Raw genomic sequence first — 20,474 nt, 5'->3', positions numbered from 1 at the left:
TGGAAACTTTTAATGCTGTTCATATGAAGACACTGAAGTCAATTCCTAGTCATGAGGCCGTGGACTATCCCCCCTCCCTTTTTATTCACTAGTAGAAAAGGATGACGAAGCTATCAAAGAATTTGGGGGATATGTTGCACTTGTAGTAATAAGTCAGGCTGGGAGTGGCGGTGCATGCCTGTAATCCTAGAGGCTCAGGAGGCTGAAACAGGAGGATCGGGAGTTCAAAGCCAGCCTCAGAAACCTAGTGAGGCTGTAAGTAACTCAGTGAGACCCTGTCTTTTTTTTTTTTAAATTTATATATGACAGCAGAATACATTAATTCTTATTACACATATAAAGCACAATTTTCATATCTCTGGTTGTATACATAGTATATTCACACCAATTCGTGTCTTCATACCTGTACTTTGAATAATAATGATCATCACATTCCACCATCATTAATACCCCTCTGCTCTATCTAGAGTTCATCTGTTCCTCCCATGCTCCCACTTCCTACCCCACTATGAATCAGCCTCCTTATATCAAAGGAAACATTTGGTATTTGTTTTTTGGGGATTGGCTAACTTCACTTAGTATTATCTTTTCTGACTCCATCCATTTACATCTGCAAATGCCATGATTTTATTCTCTTTATTGCTGAGTAATATTCCATTATGTATATATGCCACATTTTTTTTTTATCCATTCATCTATTGAAGGGCATCTAGGTTGGTTCCACAAAAAATACAGAATGCTTCACGAATTTGTGTGTCATCCTTGCGCAGGGGCCATACTAATCTTTTCTGTATCGTTCCAATTTTAGTATATGTGCTGCCGAAGCAAGCACGAGAGACCTTGTCTTTAAATAAAATACAGAAATAAGGGCCGGGAATGTGGCTCAGTGGTTAAGCATCCTTGGATTCACTCCACAGTACCAAAATAACTAATAATGATGATGATGATGATGATGATGATGATAACAACAACAACTCAGTTTCTTTGTTACTAATAAATGGAAAAGTTGAAAGTGAGCCTACATTTTGAAGATGTTTCCTGGTGTCTGATGAATCTCACAGTTAAGTTCTACTTAGAAACTCCTGAAGTTTCACCAAACATGGCCCGGCCCCTGTCGATCTGCCTTCCTCTGTCTGCTCTCTAGATTTCTGCTTCCCTCTGATCCCTTGCTTCTCCTCAGGCTCAGACGTTTGTGACCACTTTCCTGAACTCTTCCTGTGTTTGCCAGCTCTGAGCCTTTGCTCAGGCTGTTCCCATCCTGCCCTGGTAAAAGTCTTGCTGGTCTTTGAAGCTCAGCTTGCACATCATTGCACACGGGTCAGCCACACACGTGTGCACCTGCAGCGTTCTAGCCGGCAGTGTGGCTGTTCCTACACCCATCTTCGTCTGTACCCCCAGGGGTTCAGAAGCTCTGTGATAGAGATGAAGCCGGGGCCAGGAACTCATTTCCCTAATGAAGCTGAACTGCTATGGATGAAAACCAAAATGAAGGGTTCAGAAGAGCTGAAGGGGTTCAAGACATGCTATCCCCCCCAAAATGGCACCGTGGCATTTCAGAAAACAACTGAAGCAGGAAGGCCGCTCTCACCTTTCCTTTCTCCACTCCAGTGGGTCACATAATCTCCCTCCTTTCTCCTTCAGAAGACCTTCATGTCACAGGTGTCCTGCTGTGTACTCAGAGGGAAGGAATGTCACACAGGGACACCAAAAAGAATCTGAATAAACAGGCCTTGTTAAATGCCCCAGAGATCAGACCCTTTGGTCCTCCAATGTACTTCTGTATGACTGTCCCTAAAAATGCAGAAGCCCTGTTTTTTGCCCCTATTCCTGAAGGCTCCTGCATCACACAGAACTTATATTAAGGAAATTTGGGTATATTTTCCTCTTTTTTTTTTGGACTGAGGACTGAACTCAGGGGCACTTGACCACTGAGCCACATCCCCAGCCCTGTTTTGTATTTTATTTAGTTGAATTACTTAGTGCCCCACCATTGCTAAGGCTGGCTTTGAACTCGTGAACCTCCTGTCTCAGCCTCCTGAGCACTGGGATTATAAACACGCGCCATTGTGCCTGGCTTTATATTTTCTTGCTAGTCTGTCTTCCGTTATATAGGGGTCTAGGCCATAAACCTTACAATGGATGAGGAAAGAAATCTTTTCTCTCCTGCAGGGGTTGAGAAAGGGAGGCAGAAAGTTGGTGGTGAAAAGCAGGAAAAGAGTGGTAAGGTGACTGTTTAAAAAGAGAGTCATGGTTGGGGAAGGAACCTTCAGCAAGAACTCAAAGGAAGATTTTGAAGTCAGAAATGATCGATTCTGGGCTGGGGATGTGGCTCAAGTGGTAGCACGCTTGCCTGGCATGAGTGTGGCCCAGGTTCGACCCTCAGCACCACATACAAACAAAGATGTTGTGTCTGCCAAAAAACTAAAAAATAAATAAATATTAAAATTCTCTCTCTCTCTTAAAAAAATTAAAAAAAAAAAAAAAAGAAATGATCGATTCTGAGTCATCGATGTACAGCACTGCTGTTCCTTAAGAGGGCCCACAGGAACTTAAGGAACACTCGGAAGGCCAGTTCATTGACATCTCAGAGAAGACAACAACAAATGGCGACTGCAAAGAAAGAACATGGTCCATGCCTTTCTCTGTTTTGTAGTGCTATATCTGGATACCACAGGCTGGGTGATTTATAAAGAAAGAGGTTTATTTAGCTAAATCCAAAAGCACGGTACAGGCACCTGTTGGGCCTCCAGTGAGGGCCTTCTTACTGTACCATAACATGGTAGAGGACATTGCACGGTGAGAGAGCAAACCTGCTAGCTCAGGTCTCTCTTCCTCTTCTTATAAAGCCACTAATGCCATTATGGGCCCCTCCCATGACCTTATGGAATCCTAGTTACCTCCCAAAGGCTCAACCTTCAGATACCACTAACATCTTAATTTGGGTATTAAGTTTCTGACCCTGGAACCTTGGGCAGTCCCTATTCCTAGAACAGCTCAATGATAATTTTAGCTGGTTCTGAGGAGAGGGAAAAGATCAAGGCATTCTGGGTAATTAATAATGACTACCAGTTCATGGTCCTTTCAGGGATCCCTGTTGAGATGACCAGTTCTGCTCACACCACTCCATGGAGGAACAATTGTCAGAGGACAGCTCTGGGCCCAAGGAGGCGTTTCTCAGGGGCATCTGACATCCTCCAGTCCAAATAGATGAGCCTCTTGCCTATTGTTAAGGATTTCCAGAAAAGGAAACCTTCCTCCTCTCTGTCCTGGGGAAAGGGAGCGAGCATCAGAGTATTTCCACGTTGGGTTAGTTAAGATCATTTCTAGGATCCAGGCACGGTGGTGCACGCCTGTAATCCCAGAGGTTTGGGAGGCTGAGGCAGGTGGATGGCAAGTTCAAAGCCAGCCTCAGCAACTCAGCAAGACCCTGTCTCAAAATAAAATATGAAAAAGGGCTGGGGAAAAAAGAAAGAGAGCTGGGGATGTGGCTCAGTGATTAAGAGCCTCTGGGTTCAATCCCCAGTACCCCACCCCCCCGCCAAAAAAAAAATCATTTCTAGGAAATATTGTAGCTGACCGGAAACTGTGGGTGGGGAAGGCCCTGATTCAAGGAGGGTGCCCAGGACTGGAGTCCAGCCCTGGTTCTGCAGTAAAGGCATATTTCAGGCTTCTGCATCTGCTGAGCAGAGAACTTGCTTGTGCTTCCTGGACTCTGAGAAGAGCCTGGTGTGGAGTGGAGGGTGAGGGGTGGGTGGGGTGTGGGGCATGAGAAGCCTCCCTTTGCAGTATGGGTGGCTGAACCCTGTGTACCAGGACCAGGGTGTAGGTCACATAGGTGGGAAAGGACAGGCTGAAAGACCTTGTGCTGCTGCTCAGAGTGGGGCCCCGAGTGGGTCAATGCCATGAATGCCTGCACTGTGTGAGAGGATGGAGCCCGGATAGCTCAGCATAGACCCTGACAAACATCCTTTTGGACAGGTATGCAACCAGGTGACGACACCTGCAGAGCAGTCTCAAAGATCATTTCAGACTCCAGCTTTGGCTGCCAGTGTTGTTGGGTTTCTGTGATCCCCAGGATTCAGCCAGCAGAAGAAACAAGGACTTTTGATTTCTGTAGTGGTACCAATTTTTCCCCAAATTATTATTTTTTTGGGGGGTGGGGTACTGGGGATTGAACTCCAAGGCACTTAACCACTGAGCCACATCCCCAGTCCTTTTATATATATATATATATATATATATATATATATATATATATATTTTTAGAGACAGGGTCTTGCTGAGTTGCTTTGGGCCTCACCAGGTTGCTGAGACTGGCTTTGAACTTGCCATCCTTCTGCTTCAGTCTCCCCAGGTGCTGGGATTACAGGCATGGGCCACCATGCCTGGCTTCCCCCTTATATTAGAAAATGTTTTAATTTATAGTCAGCCACACTGTTGGGCAGCTGCTAATGGGAGGCAGTTCTTCACCTGGATCTAGAGCTTCTCAGAAAGTCACAGTGTGCCCATCACCCAAGAGTCCCGATTCAGACTGAGTCATCCAGTCCAGTGGGCAATTCGAAGTACCCCACAAGGAACCCAGTTATGATGCTTAGAAAGCAGATAAACCCACTGTAGCCTGAGGGAATAGCCTCCAAGTATGTTTTGTTCTGTTTTTGTACAAGAGATGGAACCAGGGGTGCTTAACCACTGAGCCACATCCTCAGCCCTTTTTATCGTTTATTTAGAGACAGGGTCTCAGTTGCTTACAGCCTCACTAAATTGCTGAGACTGGCTTTGAACTTGCAATCCTCCTGCCTCAGCCTCTCAAGCCTCTGAGATTCCAGGAGTGCAAGCCTCCAAGTTTAAATCCATGGTGTCCAGCCTAACATTATCTAGGAGGACTTCCAATAGAAAATCCTGCCTCAGCAAAACCGGTCTCTGAATAGGATAAATGAGAAATGGATTTAGAAGTAGCATTTCCAGAGAGGAATTAAGAGCCTCCCTTAAGGAGGGATTCCTTCAAAGTAAGGTATTGTGATGGGCTGGATTGTGTCCCCCCAACTCTTATGAGGGTGTCCTAATCCCAAGCACCCCAGTGTGACTGTCTTTGGAGAGAGATTTTTTTAAAGATAAAGTTAAGTTTAAATGGGGTCATTAAGTGGTCCCTAATCCTATAGGACTGATGTCCTTATAGGAAGAGGAGGGCATAGAAATGCCAGGCAGAAGCACATTCCAAGACAGAAGGCAGCCATCTGCAAAACAAGGAGAGAGGCCTCAGAAGGAGCCAACCTGCTGAGGTTGATCTTGGATCTCCAGCCTGAGGGTGGTGAGAAAATGAGCATGTGTTGTTGAGGTCTCCCAGTCTGTGGTACATTGTTATGCACCTGAGCAGACTAATGCAGGTAGGTTGAGGCACACCTGTTAGAGAAGCCCAGGACAGGGAGCAAAGATCTGAGCTGCAGGAATTCTTAGACAAGGCAGAAGAGTAAGTGGACAGTTTTGAATTAGGGAAAAAAGACTTCAAAGGGGGGAGAAATAAAAAAGATAATTGTAAAGAAGGCTGGATTCAGGCAAGAGTACTTGTGGTGCATGCCTGTAATCCCAGTGAGCTGGGAGGCTGAGGAAGGAGGAGGGTGAGTTCAAAGCCAGCCTCAGCAACTTTGTGAGCCCATAAGCAACTTAGCAAGAACCTGTCTCAAAATAAAAAATAAAAAGGGCTGGGGTTGTAGCTCAGTGGTTGAGCACCCTGGGTAATCCCTGGTACCACCCCCCTGCAAAAAAAAAAGGAATGAAAGTACTGAGCTAGTCTAACTGTCCTCTCTCCCTGATGCATCCTCTACCCTGCACTCCCATCTCCATTTTTTCATAGCTCCCCGATTTGTTCCTTATCAGTTAGGGACTTGACTGCCAGGATCATCTTATGTGTTTCAGGAATACCAGTGACTTGGTGGAGCATGGCCGAAGAGGGAGAAGTGCCTGTTCCTCCTCCAGTCATCGCCAGTGAGGGCACCTCATGAAAGGAGCAGAGGGAGGATTTAGGTTAGAGGTGTTTCCTAAATGGCCTTCAGATTATATCTCTTGGGGACTGCCTGCTATTTCTACTCTTCAGCCGCCTTGACTGAAGAGGTGAAAGATTGACAGAACTGAAAAAAAAAAGTTACATGATACTGAGTTCCCCATCTTCCTGCCTCCATCTCCAGGCACTGAGATTATAGGCATGCACCACCATGAAATTGAACAAGACCCTCCAAAATGTGCTCATGCCACATGGAGTCCTATGCCTGCTTCGTCTCCGATCTCGATTCTCTCCTTTTTTTGTTTTTGGAATTTTAAAACAATCAACAGCCCAATGCAACTTAATGGCGGGCCCGTGTTGGAAGTCCTAGTGTTGAGTGGACTTAATGCTCTCATAAGTGAGTTATGTCACACGTTTGTATCTTGATTTCTCCGCATTTGGAATTGGGGTTCATGCCACCCACTGTTTCCTTGCTCAAAATGTTATGGCTGGGGGGGGGCTGGGGTTGTGGCTTAGTGGTAGAGCTCTTGCCCAGTAATGAGGCACTGGGTTCAATTCTCAGCACCACATAAAAAATAAATAAATGAATAAGCTATTATGTCTAACTACAACTAAAAAATGCTATCAGTTATAAGGAGTCTGATTCATAGTGGGATGAGGGCGGGAGCATGGGAGGAATAGATGAATTCTAGATAGGGCAGAAGGGTTGGAGGGGAAGGGAGGGGACATGGGGTTAGAAGTGATGGTGGGATGTGATGATCATTATTATCCAAAGTACATGTATAAAGACACGAATTGGTGTGAATATACTTTGTATACAACCAGAGATATGAAAAATTGTGCTCTATATTTGTAATAACAATAGTAATGCATTCCACTGTCATATATAAATAAAAAAATTTTAAAATGCTATCAGGAATAATCAAGCTAAAAAAAAATGTTTGGGTTCTCAATATCAGATCGTTTGCTAGCTCTAGCCCAAGTGCAATATATAGTGACCTAAGATTTCAGTTCTGTTTTTAACTTTTGACTTGGAAGTTACTATTTGCTTTTTTATGAAAAGGACACTCCCATTAAATTTCTATAATGTCTCTAATAATAGGTCTATAATGGGTAGAAATTCCCTGAAACCTTGAAAAGAATGGCTTCTCACTTCATTCTCATCATGATAATCACAGCTAACAGCCGCTCATTTAGTTGGCATCTTTAGAGACAGTCCAAACTTATCTTTTTGATAGTATTTTGATAGCTATTGGCATGGTTTAATATTTCATGTTTTGATAAAAAATTTCTTCAAAGTCTTGCTGGGAACAATGGTGCATGCCTGTAATCCTGGAGACTCGGGAGGCTGAGGCAAGAGGATTTTAAGTTCAAGGCCAGCCTGGGCAATTTAGCAAGCCCCTATTTCAAACAATAAAATGGGCTGGGGATGTAGCTCAGTAGTAAAGTGACCCTAGGTTAAATCCCCAATACCACAAAATAAATAAATACATACATAAAATATTTTTCCTTCAAAGTCCATTAAGCATATTTTTATTTCTTCCTAAATATCATCCACAGGATATAGCTTAAATGTTTTTGTTCTCAGGGTGATCATAACATTACTTTGTACTGGTGTCATTCAGTGATATCATCAAGGAGCTTCTGTGTTGGTCTTTTTTGTCCTTGTGGCTTAATGATAGTGTATTTTGGAACCTGTGTTTACTTTGTGCCATTGCCAAGTTTTGCAGATCAATCTGCTTCAAGGGCTTTTCAGCTTGCTGTGGGCTGGGAAACCAGACACCAAACTTGTTAGCATGTGTCTACAACTAGGTAAGATGGGTTCTTAATTATAGGAGTTAGGAGCTCTTTGGTTAAAAAAAAAAAAAAAAAAACAGTGGATATTAGGGACTAAATGTTTGTGTTCCTCCCAAATTCACGTGTTGAAGTTCTAACCTCCAACGTGATGGTCTTAGGAGGTGGGGACTTGAGCAAATGTTGAGGTCCTGAGGATGGAGCCCTCCTGAATGGGATTAGTGCCCTTATAAGAAGAGGCCTGAGAACTTTCCTTCTCTCCTCGCTCTCAACCACGTCCACAGATGGTTGAGAAATACATGTCTGTGGTCTCCGCCACCCAGTGTATGTTATTCTGTTATAGCGCCCAAACTAAGACAGCAGAGATTTGTGAAGGCCTCCCCAGAAGGCTCTACTCCCTGTCAGTCCCTGACTCCCGCTGTGTTTCTACCTTGGCTTCAAGGATGGAGGGCTTGAGCTAAGCCAATCAGCACCTTCCCTCCCCTAGGCGTGCGATTGGTGCAGGGGTGAGAAACAGACCCAAGCTGGTCCAATCAGAGCGCTGCCAGCATCTCTCGCTCCTAATGCTGTGATAAAGAGACACTCCCTTTCTCTGGGCTGGGAGATGGCACGGATGGACTGGCAGTCATCTTGCCACTGTTAGAGAGCCATCTATAGGGAGGAAGAATGGAACCAAGGAATAAAAATAGTCCTTTGGTGACATCAGTGGTTTGGTGACCTCACCTAACCTCGGAATCTACCATTGTCTGGAGTCCCCTACCTCTCTTTTCTTTCTGGAAAGAGAAGGTGAACTGATGATCACACACAGTCTCTTCTGCTGATCATCCGGAATGCCCTACACGGCCTCTCGCACCCGTCACTTACACATTTGGCTTCCACCCTCCACCCCCAACCTCTTTTTTTCTTCTTCTTTTAAAAATCATTTGCACATAATGAGAAATTTTCACATAATGGGGAGTGGAAATGTTTATAAATAGTATATGTATTTATTTTGTGTTTGCTTGTTTTATTTTGAGCAGTGGAGAATACCCAGTGAATTATGATCAGTCCTATAGACAGCAAAGTGTTCTCTGCAGGATACTTAGAAGGCTTGTTGGTTGTAGAGAAAATCTTCAAGTAGTATAAGATTGCAGACATGAAATAAACTACCTGAATGTATGTACCAAATATTCTCATTTCTATGTTAATATCTCATGGGTGATATGATCGTCTACATGGAAAATACAAAAATAACTCAGAACAAGAAAAGTTTTCTAGATATGGGATCAATATACAACATCAACTGCATTTCTTTTAAAAAGGTGAGATTTAAAAAGCAATCAGGTACCTAAGAATATATATGTAAAGGACTTTAAAAAATTTTAAAATTCTAATTATTATTATTATTATTAATTCTAATTATTCTAATAAATTTTTTTATTCTAATTCAGAATGCATTACAATTCACATTACCCATATAGAGCACAGTTTTTCATATCTCTGGTTGTACACAACGTAGAGTCACACCATTCATGTCTTCATACATGTACTTAGGGTAATGATGTCCATCACATTCTACCATGATTTCTAACCCACGCCCCTTCCTTTCCCCTCCCACCCTTCTGCCCAATCTAGAGTTCTGTCTATTCCTCCCATGCTCCCCCTCTCAATCCCACTATGAATCAGCCTCCTTATATCAGAGAAAACATTTGGAATTTTTTTTTTTTGGGGGGCGATTGGCTAACTTCACTTAGCATTGTCTTTTCCAACTCCAACCATTTACCTGCAAATGTCATGGTTTTATTCTCTTTTATGCTGAGTAATATTCCACTGTGTATATATGCCACATTTTGTTTATCCATTCATCTACAGAAGGGCATCTAGGTTGGTTCCAGTTTAGCTATTGTGAATTGTGTTGCTATAAACATTGATGTGGCTGTGTCCCTGTAGTATGCTGTTTTTTAAGTCCTTTTAAAGGACTTTTATGGAGAAAATTACAAAATTCCTTTAAGGACATTAAAGAAATCTTGAATAAATGGAAGTACTTATAGTTATAAAAATCAAGAATGAATATCATAAAAAGGTCAGTTATCATCAAACTGACCTATAGACTTAATGTAGCATCCTTTAAAGTTTTAACAGGATGTTCTTCTGAGATTGGACAAGATGAATTTAAATTTTAAAATAGGAGAAATGTGACGAATAATCTAGATCTCTCTTGCTTTAAAGGAGAAGAATCAGGCAGGGGAATATGCTCCAGAAAACAAGACTTGCATGTACAATTGGCACAAAGGTAAATAAATACAACACAACAAAATCAAAGGTCCTGGGGCAAATCTATACATATAAGAAACCATACTGTCCCGGAGTACCTGGTTTATCCATCCATATGAAGAAATGGATCCCAACCTCACATGACTTAAACAAAGAATCAATTCCAGATACGTCAATAACTATTTGTTTTAAAGGCAAACATAACAACTCTTAAAAAAAAAACAGGAAAATATTTTTATAACTTCAGGGTAAGAAATGATTTCTTCATGTGCAAAGGTCTGGGTCCCAGCCCTGTCAATAAAGGGGGATTTCTCAAGACAGAAAAGCACAATTTGACTGTGTGTGTGTGTGTTTTGCTGGGAATTGAACCCAGGGCCTTGTGCATGCAAGGAAAGCACTCTACCAACTGAGCTATATTCCCAGCCCAGCACAATGTGAATTTGAGTTAAGAACTTCTACTCATCAAAATATGATGAAAAGCCTAGCCATGAACTTGAAAGATATTTGCAATATATATAACCATCAGGGGTTAGTGTGTACATGGAGAACTCCTAAAAAATAGCACAGAAGTTCCAAAGGATCCACCAGAAAAAATCATGAAAGACTAACCAGTCATTTCACAGAAGAAACATGAGTCTCTTAGGAAAATGGGATCAATTTAATCAATAACCAGGGAAATCCAACGTGAAACAACGAGATACCTCTTCCCACCCTCCAATTAGGGGAAACCGAGTCACCTGATTGGGATGTATGGAGACTCCAACTCTCCTCTACTGCTGGAGGGAGGCCGGTAGGTCTACTTGGGCTGCTGGATGAAGCACCATAGGCTAGGGGGCTTAAATAGCAGAAATTTATCATTGCACAATTATGGAAGCTAGAAATCTAAGATCAAGATGTTGGCTGCTTGATTGTTCCTGAGACCTTTCCTTTCTCCCTGGCTCGTTCATGGCCACCTTCTCCGTTTCTTCACATGCTCTTCCCCTTGTGTTTGTGCATAGTGAGGACACCAGTCCTATTGGATTAGGGTCCTCTTAATGATCTCATTTTAACTTTTTTTTTTCTTTCTTCAGTACTGAGGATTGAACCCAGGGGTGCTCTACCACTGGGCTACACCCCCAGCCCTTTTTACTTTGGGACAGGGTCTCACAAAATCACTCAGGCTGGCCTCAACTTGTGATCCTCCTGTTTGAGCCTCCTGAGTTGCTGGGATTACGGGAATGCGCCTTTATGCTTGGCTCTTAAAAGACCCTCTTTATTTAGTCACTCTGAGACTGGCTTAGTGTTATAAAGAAAAATAAGGAGAATTAATGGGAAATGTGTGTCATTTTAGGCAGCAAGGCAAGACCTATCTGTTGAGGTGATGTTTAAGCAGAGGATTGAAGGACATGGCGTGAGTCTTGCAGATATTGGGTAGGGGTCTGGAAGATCCTCCAGGTAGGTGGATTAGTGTGTGCCATGGTCCTGAGGTGGGATCAAGTTGATGTACTTGAGAAACAGCATAGAAGCTGGAGGGCAGGGGGCGAGGGAGGGAGTGTCAGAGAGGCAACCAGGAACAAAGTCTCACATGAGATAGTAAGGAAGGGGGATGGAACTCACAGAAACAGGGAATGTTCAAGGATTTTGAACAGGGATTGTTAGGATCACTGCTTGTAGAAAATAAGAGTGATCAGGAGGAACCAGGTAGGAAGTTTTTGAGTGATTCCAGGAAGGGGACGGACCAGGGTGTGGCAGTGATGTAGTGAGAAATGGGCAGGCCCTGAAGGTCAAACCCAAACGTCAGGGGTTATGGATCAGGTGTGTAAGGCACCAAGAGGAATCAAGGATGCTCCCAGGTTCTTTGCTTGGGTGCTCAGGAGGAGGAGCAGGTCTCAGGGAGTGGGTGGATGTGCTGAGTGTGTGAAGCCTGGCTAGACCTCAGTGGAGCAGCAGTGGGCTATGGGGTGGATAGCTGCTGAATGTCGGGGAGTAGCTGCTGTGTCTGGAGTAGCTGTCTTGCCTGTGAGTGTCCTTTCAGTGACTGGTGGAAAAGAAAAAAGCAGTGAAAAAAAATGGACGAAAACTTTAGGAACACCCAGGGTCTTCCCTGCAATGTCCAAGGTGCAGTGATTCTAGAACTCCACAAGGAGCCACCTACAGTGGCCGAATCCCTGTATTTAATCAGGAAATCCTGCTGTCGGAGCACAGAAGATGGGTGCCGTGGACACTCTGAGAAGTGCTCCCTGTGTGCTAAGACAAGCTGTTCAAGCTGAGCGTCCTTCCTGCGGGCTTCTGTGACCTTGTCAACAGTGCACAAGGACACTCAGGGCTGCTGCATTTTGTCTGCTTGTCTGAAACAAGTAGATTGTGCTCTCTGCATCTGATCCATTCCCCTCCTAAGTGGCTTGGGCACCCACAAGCCCAACTGTTGTTCTGGGAGCAGATAATGACAGTCTCTGACCATGGAATGAGAGCCGCACCCCGGGTGGGGTGTGGGGTCAGCCTGCCCTCTACCCTCGGCTCCCTGGAGCTTGAGCAGCACTTCACCAGCGGCCACGTTGGCCCCTGGACTCTGCCTTGCTGTTCTCTGCCTGGGTGTGTGTGACACATTTACATCTCAGCCCTTGGGCTGCTTCTCTGTCAACTGCAGAATGAATCTAATTGCAAGATTTACACCAATGTTCCAAGAGCGCAAATAAAAGCACTCTCTCATCATAGCTGAATTTCTGCTTCACTTTCCCAAAGGAGGAGGGCAAAAGGAAGGGGTACAGAGACAGCGCCCCTCCTCCTCAGATAGTCTCCCAGGACTCTTCCTAATGAGGGATTAGGTTCTCAGAGAAATGTCCTCCTGTGCTTTTGCATTCAAATTATTAACTAATGTGATAAACCTCCTGGTTCCGGTTCCTGTCCGGTTATAATTGCTGTTTCAGCCTTGCTAATCATCTCCTGCAGTTTTCCTTCTCGGGTTGTGATAAATATTAATGCCTTTAATTTGCTGCTTCTCCTTTGGGCCTGGGCTGCTGTTAAGAGCGAGGTTTTCTTGTTCTCTAGTTTGCCTTTCTCAGTGATGAGCAAAGTTCATTTTTCTTTTATAATGGACTGGTGTTTTTTTTTTTTTTTTTTTTTTATAGGTCGGGTGTTTAGTGTCAACCTTTGTCTTTATTTCTTTGGCTGCCCTAAAAGAAAAGAAGCCTACAATCAGAGCTGTAGCCTAGCATTGGAAATTCTTTGTGGTTTCTTCTGCATTGTTTTCTCAACCTGGTTCTCCAGAGTGCATCCATTTTCTGAGGTTCTATGCAACATTTTATTTGCATGGGAATATGTGCTTTTCTTTTACCAGATAAAATGTCCTATTGTTCTTCAGATTTTTCAAAACATTATACTAAAGTAAAATTTAAGAAAATTTAAGAAACCCTGCTGAACCATTTTGAGGGTTAGTTGCTTTGGGATCTCTGTGTGGTCTCTCACCACACTGGTCATATCCAAGATCATGCTATCTCCTGGAGACTTAAATAAGAGCAAATGGTTACCTCCTCCTCCCTGAGAACCACAGAGCAATGAAACTAAAAATGATGCCCCATCTCTGTCTCTTCCCATTCTACCCATGGAGAAACTGATTTATCCTGATGGCAGATGGTTTGCCAGAATCACATGGTTAGGCAGTTACAGAGCGAGGCCTGGAACCCAGGTCTTGGTTCTAGGTTCCATATTTTTACTCTCTACCTTTGACCAACAGCAAGGTGACACAGGGCATCCCATTACACTCAACATCCCCAATTCTCTTTTTCAGATGCACTAACTTATTCCAACTGAAGTAATTTCAACTAAGTAAAAGTTTCTAATTGAGAGTTAACAGTTGAAAAACCAAACCATTTAAAGTGTTTATATGCCACTTGAGAACTCATTTCTGGTCCTTCCCAGCCCACAGAGAGCATTTCTGTGCCTAAGTCACACCCCAGATGGTGCATCATGAGTTAGTGCTTGTGTCCCTGCTCATCTCCCAGGGTGGGGGAGTCCTTGAAGACAAGGACCATGTCCTCAAGGCTGTTCCATCTGAGAGGATCTGGCACAAAGGCCTTTGAATGAGGCAGATGTTTGTGGAAGGGTTGCTCTACTTTTGGATTATGCTTTTAGGACAATGTCTAAGTGCCATCCTGTGGATCATGCTCATGAGCTCCAAAGCCTTCCTGGGCCAGGCAGGCAATAGAAATTAAGAAGCAAGGTACGAGGAGGACCACAGGCGTGGTGGAAGCCATGGGAGATGGGAAATTTTGTCTCCATCAAATTTAAAAATTCACAAAGCCCTTCAGAGGCCAAGTTTCTAGCTATGGTGACATGAAAACATCAGCACGTCCTCTCCCTCCAAGTCTGTTATGAAAACTGGGGGGAAATGGCCAAAAAACAACCATTTCAGGGCTCTGAAATTGGCCAAAGGCAGACAACAAATCGAAAAAACATTTATCTGAGAAAAACAGCTAGAATACCAGGCCAGGGCAAGGGCTCTGTGGCCTTCTTGTCTGGTCTGCTTCTGTCTCTGCCCTCTCCCTGCTTGAGCAGCAGGGTTTTTTGTTTTGTTTTGTTTTGTTTTTCAAGGCACTGGCCAGAAAAATATATCAGTTTTGCTGTTAAAAGGCACAAATCAATTTGGGGGAGAGGGTGAAACCCTACAGTATTGACAATAAACTAGAGAGAACTCCAGGAAAGAAACTCAATAGGAAACAGAGGGGGGAAACCCACACTGCTCTGGCCCGAGGATGTGTCCTGGCTGGGGTCAGCAAGGGGCTGGCCATAAATCTCATGGAAACCCTTGGAATGGCACAACCACAGAAGAGCTGCCACGGCTTTCTACATCCCCACACAGAGGTACTGTCCGCCAGGTCCCCTTTAATGAAACCTCACTTAAATCTCACCATCACCCTATGGGGAAATTATTCTTATCATCTTTCTTTTCTTTTTGCAGTGCTAAGAATCCAACCGAGGGGCTTGCAACCCAGGGCCCTTGTAGGCAAAGGCTCTTCTCTTTGTTTATAGTGTTGTCTTCTTTCCTCTTTGTTTTGAAATGGTGTTCTGATGGCTGTGGTTGAATCTGTTAAAGAACTCAAGATTTCAAACTCCTTTTGAAGTTCTTGCTCTTCTCTTGAGTTCACTGAGGGATGGTAGAAATGCATATGAGTCTATCAGCTGAGTGCCACATTATTTCCCTACAGTGCCACCAAAGGCTCATCAGCACCTCTTGATCGTAGCCTGGCCCCACCTACATGTCATCATCAAGCTGCAGTCTGGCATGATCAGCCTGGGCATGTATGTGTGTGAATGTGGACGTGGGGGTGAGGGAGTGGGAGGGAATTATCTGTCTGCCGGGTTTTATCTGACTAATGAACACAGCAGATAGGTACCTTGTAAGTTGAGAGACCGGGCATTTTATTATCTTCTTAACCCTTAGTCCTACACAAACACTTGTATGATATACCTGTAGGACCGGCTGTATAATTTGCAGGGCCCAGTGAAAAATGGAAATGCAGGGCCTCTTGTTAATAAATGATTTTGAAGTCCAAGATGGTGACAGAGGAGCATTAAACCAAGTGTGAGGCCCTCTGACTGGGCAGGTCACCTCCGTGAAGCTGGCCCTCTGAACCTGTCAGTGTCCCTCTGGGGACAAGACTGAAGAGCACCTCCCTGGGTTAATTATCACCCCTTTTATAGGCAACTCCTTTGTCTTTGTAGAAGGATCTCCCATCATTCCTGTCTCCTTATCATGGAGACTTTTCTCAGCTGGCCTTCTCAAAAGGATTCCTTGAGCTATCAGGAAAATTGACCTTTGGTTCCACAGTCACTTTTGTTAGTTTGCCCAGAGCTGGGGAGGTGCAGGTGAAGTTTGGTGCAGCCATTGTAGGAAATACCCTCTGTCATGGCTTGTCCCACCTGGCTCCTCTTCTCTGAGGCTGACCAACTTCCTAGGTCCAGCTGGCTGCAGCAGAAAAGTGGTAGAATGACCCAGGGAAACAGAATGGCTGGCTAGGAATTCCTGGAAAGTGTGCCTTTGGTCAGAGTCCCCTTGTGTTTCTCCCCTCATCAGTCCTTCCAGCTTTAGTGGACTGTGAAGGGGGGTGGGACGGCTCAGCTGCTGGCAGTGCCAGGTGCTCCTGCTCTTTCCTCTTGGTGAGCTGCCTCCCTGGTCCTGGCTCAGACACACCCACCGACACCATCAGCTCAGCTTGTCTCCCTCTTCCATCTGCTCATCCTGGCTCCTCTGTCTGCTGGTTTCTGATCAACCTGAGCGATAGGCATTTGTACCAGCCCGTGGGTTGTACCCAGGACCTCTTGGATGTTAGGATGCTTCATCTCACCACACCCAGGTTCCCAAAAGATAAGGATAACAAGTCTACCCCCTAAGCCAGTTCAGTGAATCACAAGATGCATCCTGACCATAAGGGGCAAGCTCCTTCCTCCTGAGGAGTTGGCATATGGCGGGAGGGACTGTGAAGTAACTGGGGTATCCGTATCATGGGGTAAATGAGCATTCCAAGAGGAAATCCTCCTTTGCTGAATCTGCTCCTCTGAGATGACTTTGAACTCTGAGATGTCCAAGAGGATGGTGAGACAGTAAGGATCTAAGAGCTGTAGAAAAATTTGGGTTCTGGTCCTATGTGGTAGGCAGAATGATAACTCCTCAGGAGAACTCCCTACAATTTCTCTGCTAATTCGCCAAACCAGCGCGTGGAGATGGGAGCCACGGGAGGCAGGTACCTCTAGGAGCAGGAAGAGGCAAGGAAAGACATTCCCTAAGAGCTTCCAGAAGGGATGCAGCCCTGCCTACCCCTTGATTTTAACCCACTGAAACCCATTTTGGATTTCTGGCCCCCAGAATTGTAAGATAATGAACTTCATTGAAGCCACTAAGTTTGTGGTAATTACTTATCACAGTGACAGGAAGCTAACATGTCCTACATCTGCAATCGATGAATTATTTGACTCTGGGGCAGGACATCCTCTTTTTTTTTTTTTTGGTGGTGGGGATAGAACCCAGGGCCTTATGAATGCAAGGCAAGACTCTACCAACTGAGCTATATCCCCAGTCCAGGACGTTCTCTTTCTTCAAGTTAATTTGCTTTAGGGAGTATTTTATATAATGGCTTTCAAACATTTAAAAGAAAAAAAAATTAAATGTCTTAATTTTAGTTGTTCATGGACCTTTATGTTATTCATTTATTTATATGTGGTGCTGAGACTCGAACCCAGTGACTCACACATGCAAGGCAAGCACTCTACCACTGAGCCACCAACCAAAGCCCCCCCAAAAAAGTTTAAAGTAGCTAGGTACTGTTGGCCATGGACACCATGTATGGAAGCCCTGGGAAAAGCAGAGGCAGTGGCGTTTGGGACCTGCAGAGTAGAGCAGGCAGACCTGGCACTACCTGCAGGGCTGGAGTTGGAGACTAGTGCTACCACTTTCCCTCTGGGGGCAGGTGGGCGCTGTGTGTGTTTGATTGGCTAACAGCTCATCACAACTGTGACTCACTGAAATTCAGTAGAATTTAAGCTACTATTTTTATGAATGAGGCATTATAGATGTATTTTATTTTGGGTGCTCAATGCAACTCATTATAAGAATAGACCTCGTCATTAACCATTTCTATATCTTCCAAGATTCTCATTGCAAATCCCTTTCTCTCTGGAAGCCTGAGCCAGGAGGTAGTGTCCCTCCCTCTCACACCAATAGCCATAAAACCAGACAGTTTGAACAACACTTAGAAAGAACAACTAGTTGTTCGTTGTTATTGAAATTGACTTTTGCAGCCTCCTAGTGTCTTGGGGAAAGTCGTCTTTTCCTGCAGTCTTTCTTTTGATGTCTTCTTGTTGTTGCCCTTGAAGTCTAGCTCTGCAGAGTCTGAACTCAGGCATCTCTATGAAGCTCTGAATTGTAGATGTCTACACTTGAGGACACCCCGGGACATCAGCAAGATCAAAGAGCCCAAGGGTAAAGCAAGGAGAGCAGCAAAAGCCCAACTTTCCTGATTGGCCCTAACATCCTCTGGGAGGATGCCAAGGGCAATATAAACCCAGCCTGACTGTGAAATCAAAATGACATCTGGAAAACAAACAAATAAGCATAATGGATGAGACTTACGGCTCCCTTATTTTAAGCAACTTTAGGACTAGACAAAACAAACTCAAAACCAGAGGAGGATTATTCAGCGAATTTGTGCTGCAGAAGATTTTTTTTTTTTTTTTTAAACCTTGGTCACTTCATGAAAGGACACAGAGCAAAATGAGAGCACATATTATATATATTCCCTTAATGCTCATATAGTAAGAATCAACCCAGTAACATGTCAAGAGGATAAATTCCCACCTTCCTCCAAATCCAGAGAGTCTGCTGCAGTAGGTCTGGTGTGAGACATTTGAAGTGATCTAATGCGAATAGTCCTGAAGGAAAATTTTGGCAAGCACTGAGAACAAACACCTGAGCTACCGAATAAGGACAGAAGACAGCCCAGGGATTTAAATCCACCCTTGGAAACTTTCAGAGACAGAGGTATACACATGCTTGCTTTTATTTTCTGCAATTTCTCTTCACAAAATTTTATGAAGTGAATACACAATAGTTATCTGATTAAAACAAAGTAGGGATTGAATTCAGGAGCATTATTATATCCCCATCCATTTTTATTTTGAGTCAGGATCTCAGTAAGTCACCAAGGTTGGCCTTGGACATGCGAGCCTCCTGCCTCAGCCTGCTGAGCAGCTGGGATTACAGGTGTATGCTACCATATCTGGTTCAGATTTTTCTTTCTGAAATGTTTCCTTACTTGAGGAGTCTCAGGTCCACACATCCCTGTGATACTCGAATATGAGTGAAGTCATTTGCTCATTTTTGACTATTCTAGGGGCATCTCTTGTCATCATTCTTCAGCATGTTTCCGTCAGGTCTCTGGCCTGCTCAGACTTCAACCCACCAGGGCAGCTCTGCCATCCCTCAGAGCAGACCAACCAAGACTGGGCCATTGCTGGTACCACAAGGAGGCCAAACTCAAAGTTGCAGGAAATCACTGACTTCCTGGTAATAAGCCCTGGTCCCCCCTGGGAAAGGAGGCCAGCTCACACACCTGGCTCACAGTTCCTGTTCTCTCCAGTCTGGACCTCTTTTTGCTTTGCACCTTCTCCCCACTTGCTTCGTCTCATCATAGGTCCTCCACCTCTAAGACTTTTGCTGGCACATGTGCTTGGGAACATTTGGGTGTCATAGACCTGACCACCTCCAAGCAGAGTCCCTGGGCACATAGTGTTCTTTTCTCTGGTGCAGGCTCTGTGTCAGGGTGTGAGGCTTGATTAGGGCAGTAGCCTGGATTGATGGGTGGACCTTTTTTTTTTTTTTGGTATTGGGTATTGAACCTCAGGGGTACTTAACCACCGAGTCACATCCCCAGCCCTATTTTGTGTTTTATTTAGAGATAGGGTCTCACTGAGTTGCTTAGCCTCTCGTTTTTGCTGAGGCTGGCTTTGAACTCATGATCCTCCCACCTCAGCCTCCCAAGCTGCTGGGATTACAGGTGTGCACCACCGCCCTCGCGCGCGTGCGTACACTCACACACACACACACACACACACACACAGAGTAGTTCTGGGCTCTCACCTTGGTGAGAAAGAAACTTGATGTTTCCTAAGTGTAGTGCTTCCTGAACAACACATGTTCTCTTCCCTCCTTTCATGCCGTACATATGACATAGATATGAGATGTGATATATATCATACAGGATCACACATATGTGTGATCATAGGTAGGATGTATATGATGTGACACAAATTTTGTTAAAAAATATATATGATACATCTTGCCACATCCATATAAAGCTGCTACTGGAGAAATTTTTGCCAAGGGAAGATCTTGAATTCCCATGCTTCCTCCTTACTTATTTGTTCCTTCATTCTCTTTCCAATACCACTAACAAGTCTTTCTCATTGGTCTTGACTCAAGAGCTCTCCATGCAAAGACTGAAACAGTTAAACCAAGATTAAAAAGCTCCAACTTACAGAGAGCCCTTCCGTCCATCTTTCCTTCCTTCCTTCCACAGGCCATGTCTTTACATACAGAGATGAACAAGACAGATAGGGTCTCTGTTCTCATGCAGCTTCTATTCCACTGTGAGAAAGGAAGAGCGGGAGGGAGACAGGAAAAAGAGAAAGAAAAGGAGAAAGGAAAGAATATTAGAGTTGTAGGTGCTACGAAGAGAATTCAGATAAGATGACGGCATGGAGTGACCACATGATTTTAGATTGGGTGACTAGGGAAGGACTGTCTCTGGTGAAATATCTGAGCTCTGAAATTTAAAAAAAAAATTAATGTCAACATCAGAAGCAGGGAGCATTTAAGCAAGGGCGAATATGTTCAGGGAATACAAATTTAAGATCAGACCAAACAAAGTATAATTAGCATGATAATTTTGTGCCTCTA

At 44.1% G+C, this 20,474-nt stretch overlaps 1 non-coding gene across 1 annotated transcript; it reads right to left on the bottom strand.

Moving 5' to 3' along the window:
• Positions 1-725: 725 nt before the first annotated feature.
• LOC114100246 (U6 spliceosomal RNA) lies at positions 726-832 on the bottom strand. Its single transcript, XR_003584026.2, has one exon. It is a non-coding gene; the product is annotated as a U6 spliceosomal RNA (small nuclear RNA).
• Between the last annotated feature and the right edge of the window lie 19,642 nt (positions 833-20,474).

This window comes from Marmota flaviventris, chromosome 12, assembly GCF_047511675.1.
Source record: "Marmota flaviventris isolate mMarFla1 chromosome 12, mMarFla1.hap1, whole genome shotgun sequence".
Classification (NCBI taxonomy): Eukaryota; Metazoa; Chordata; class Mammalia; order Rodentia; family Sciuridae; genus Marmota; species Marmota flaviventris.
This window is presented reverse-complemented; position numbering and strand designations above follow the sequence as displayed.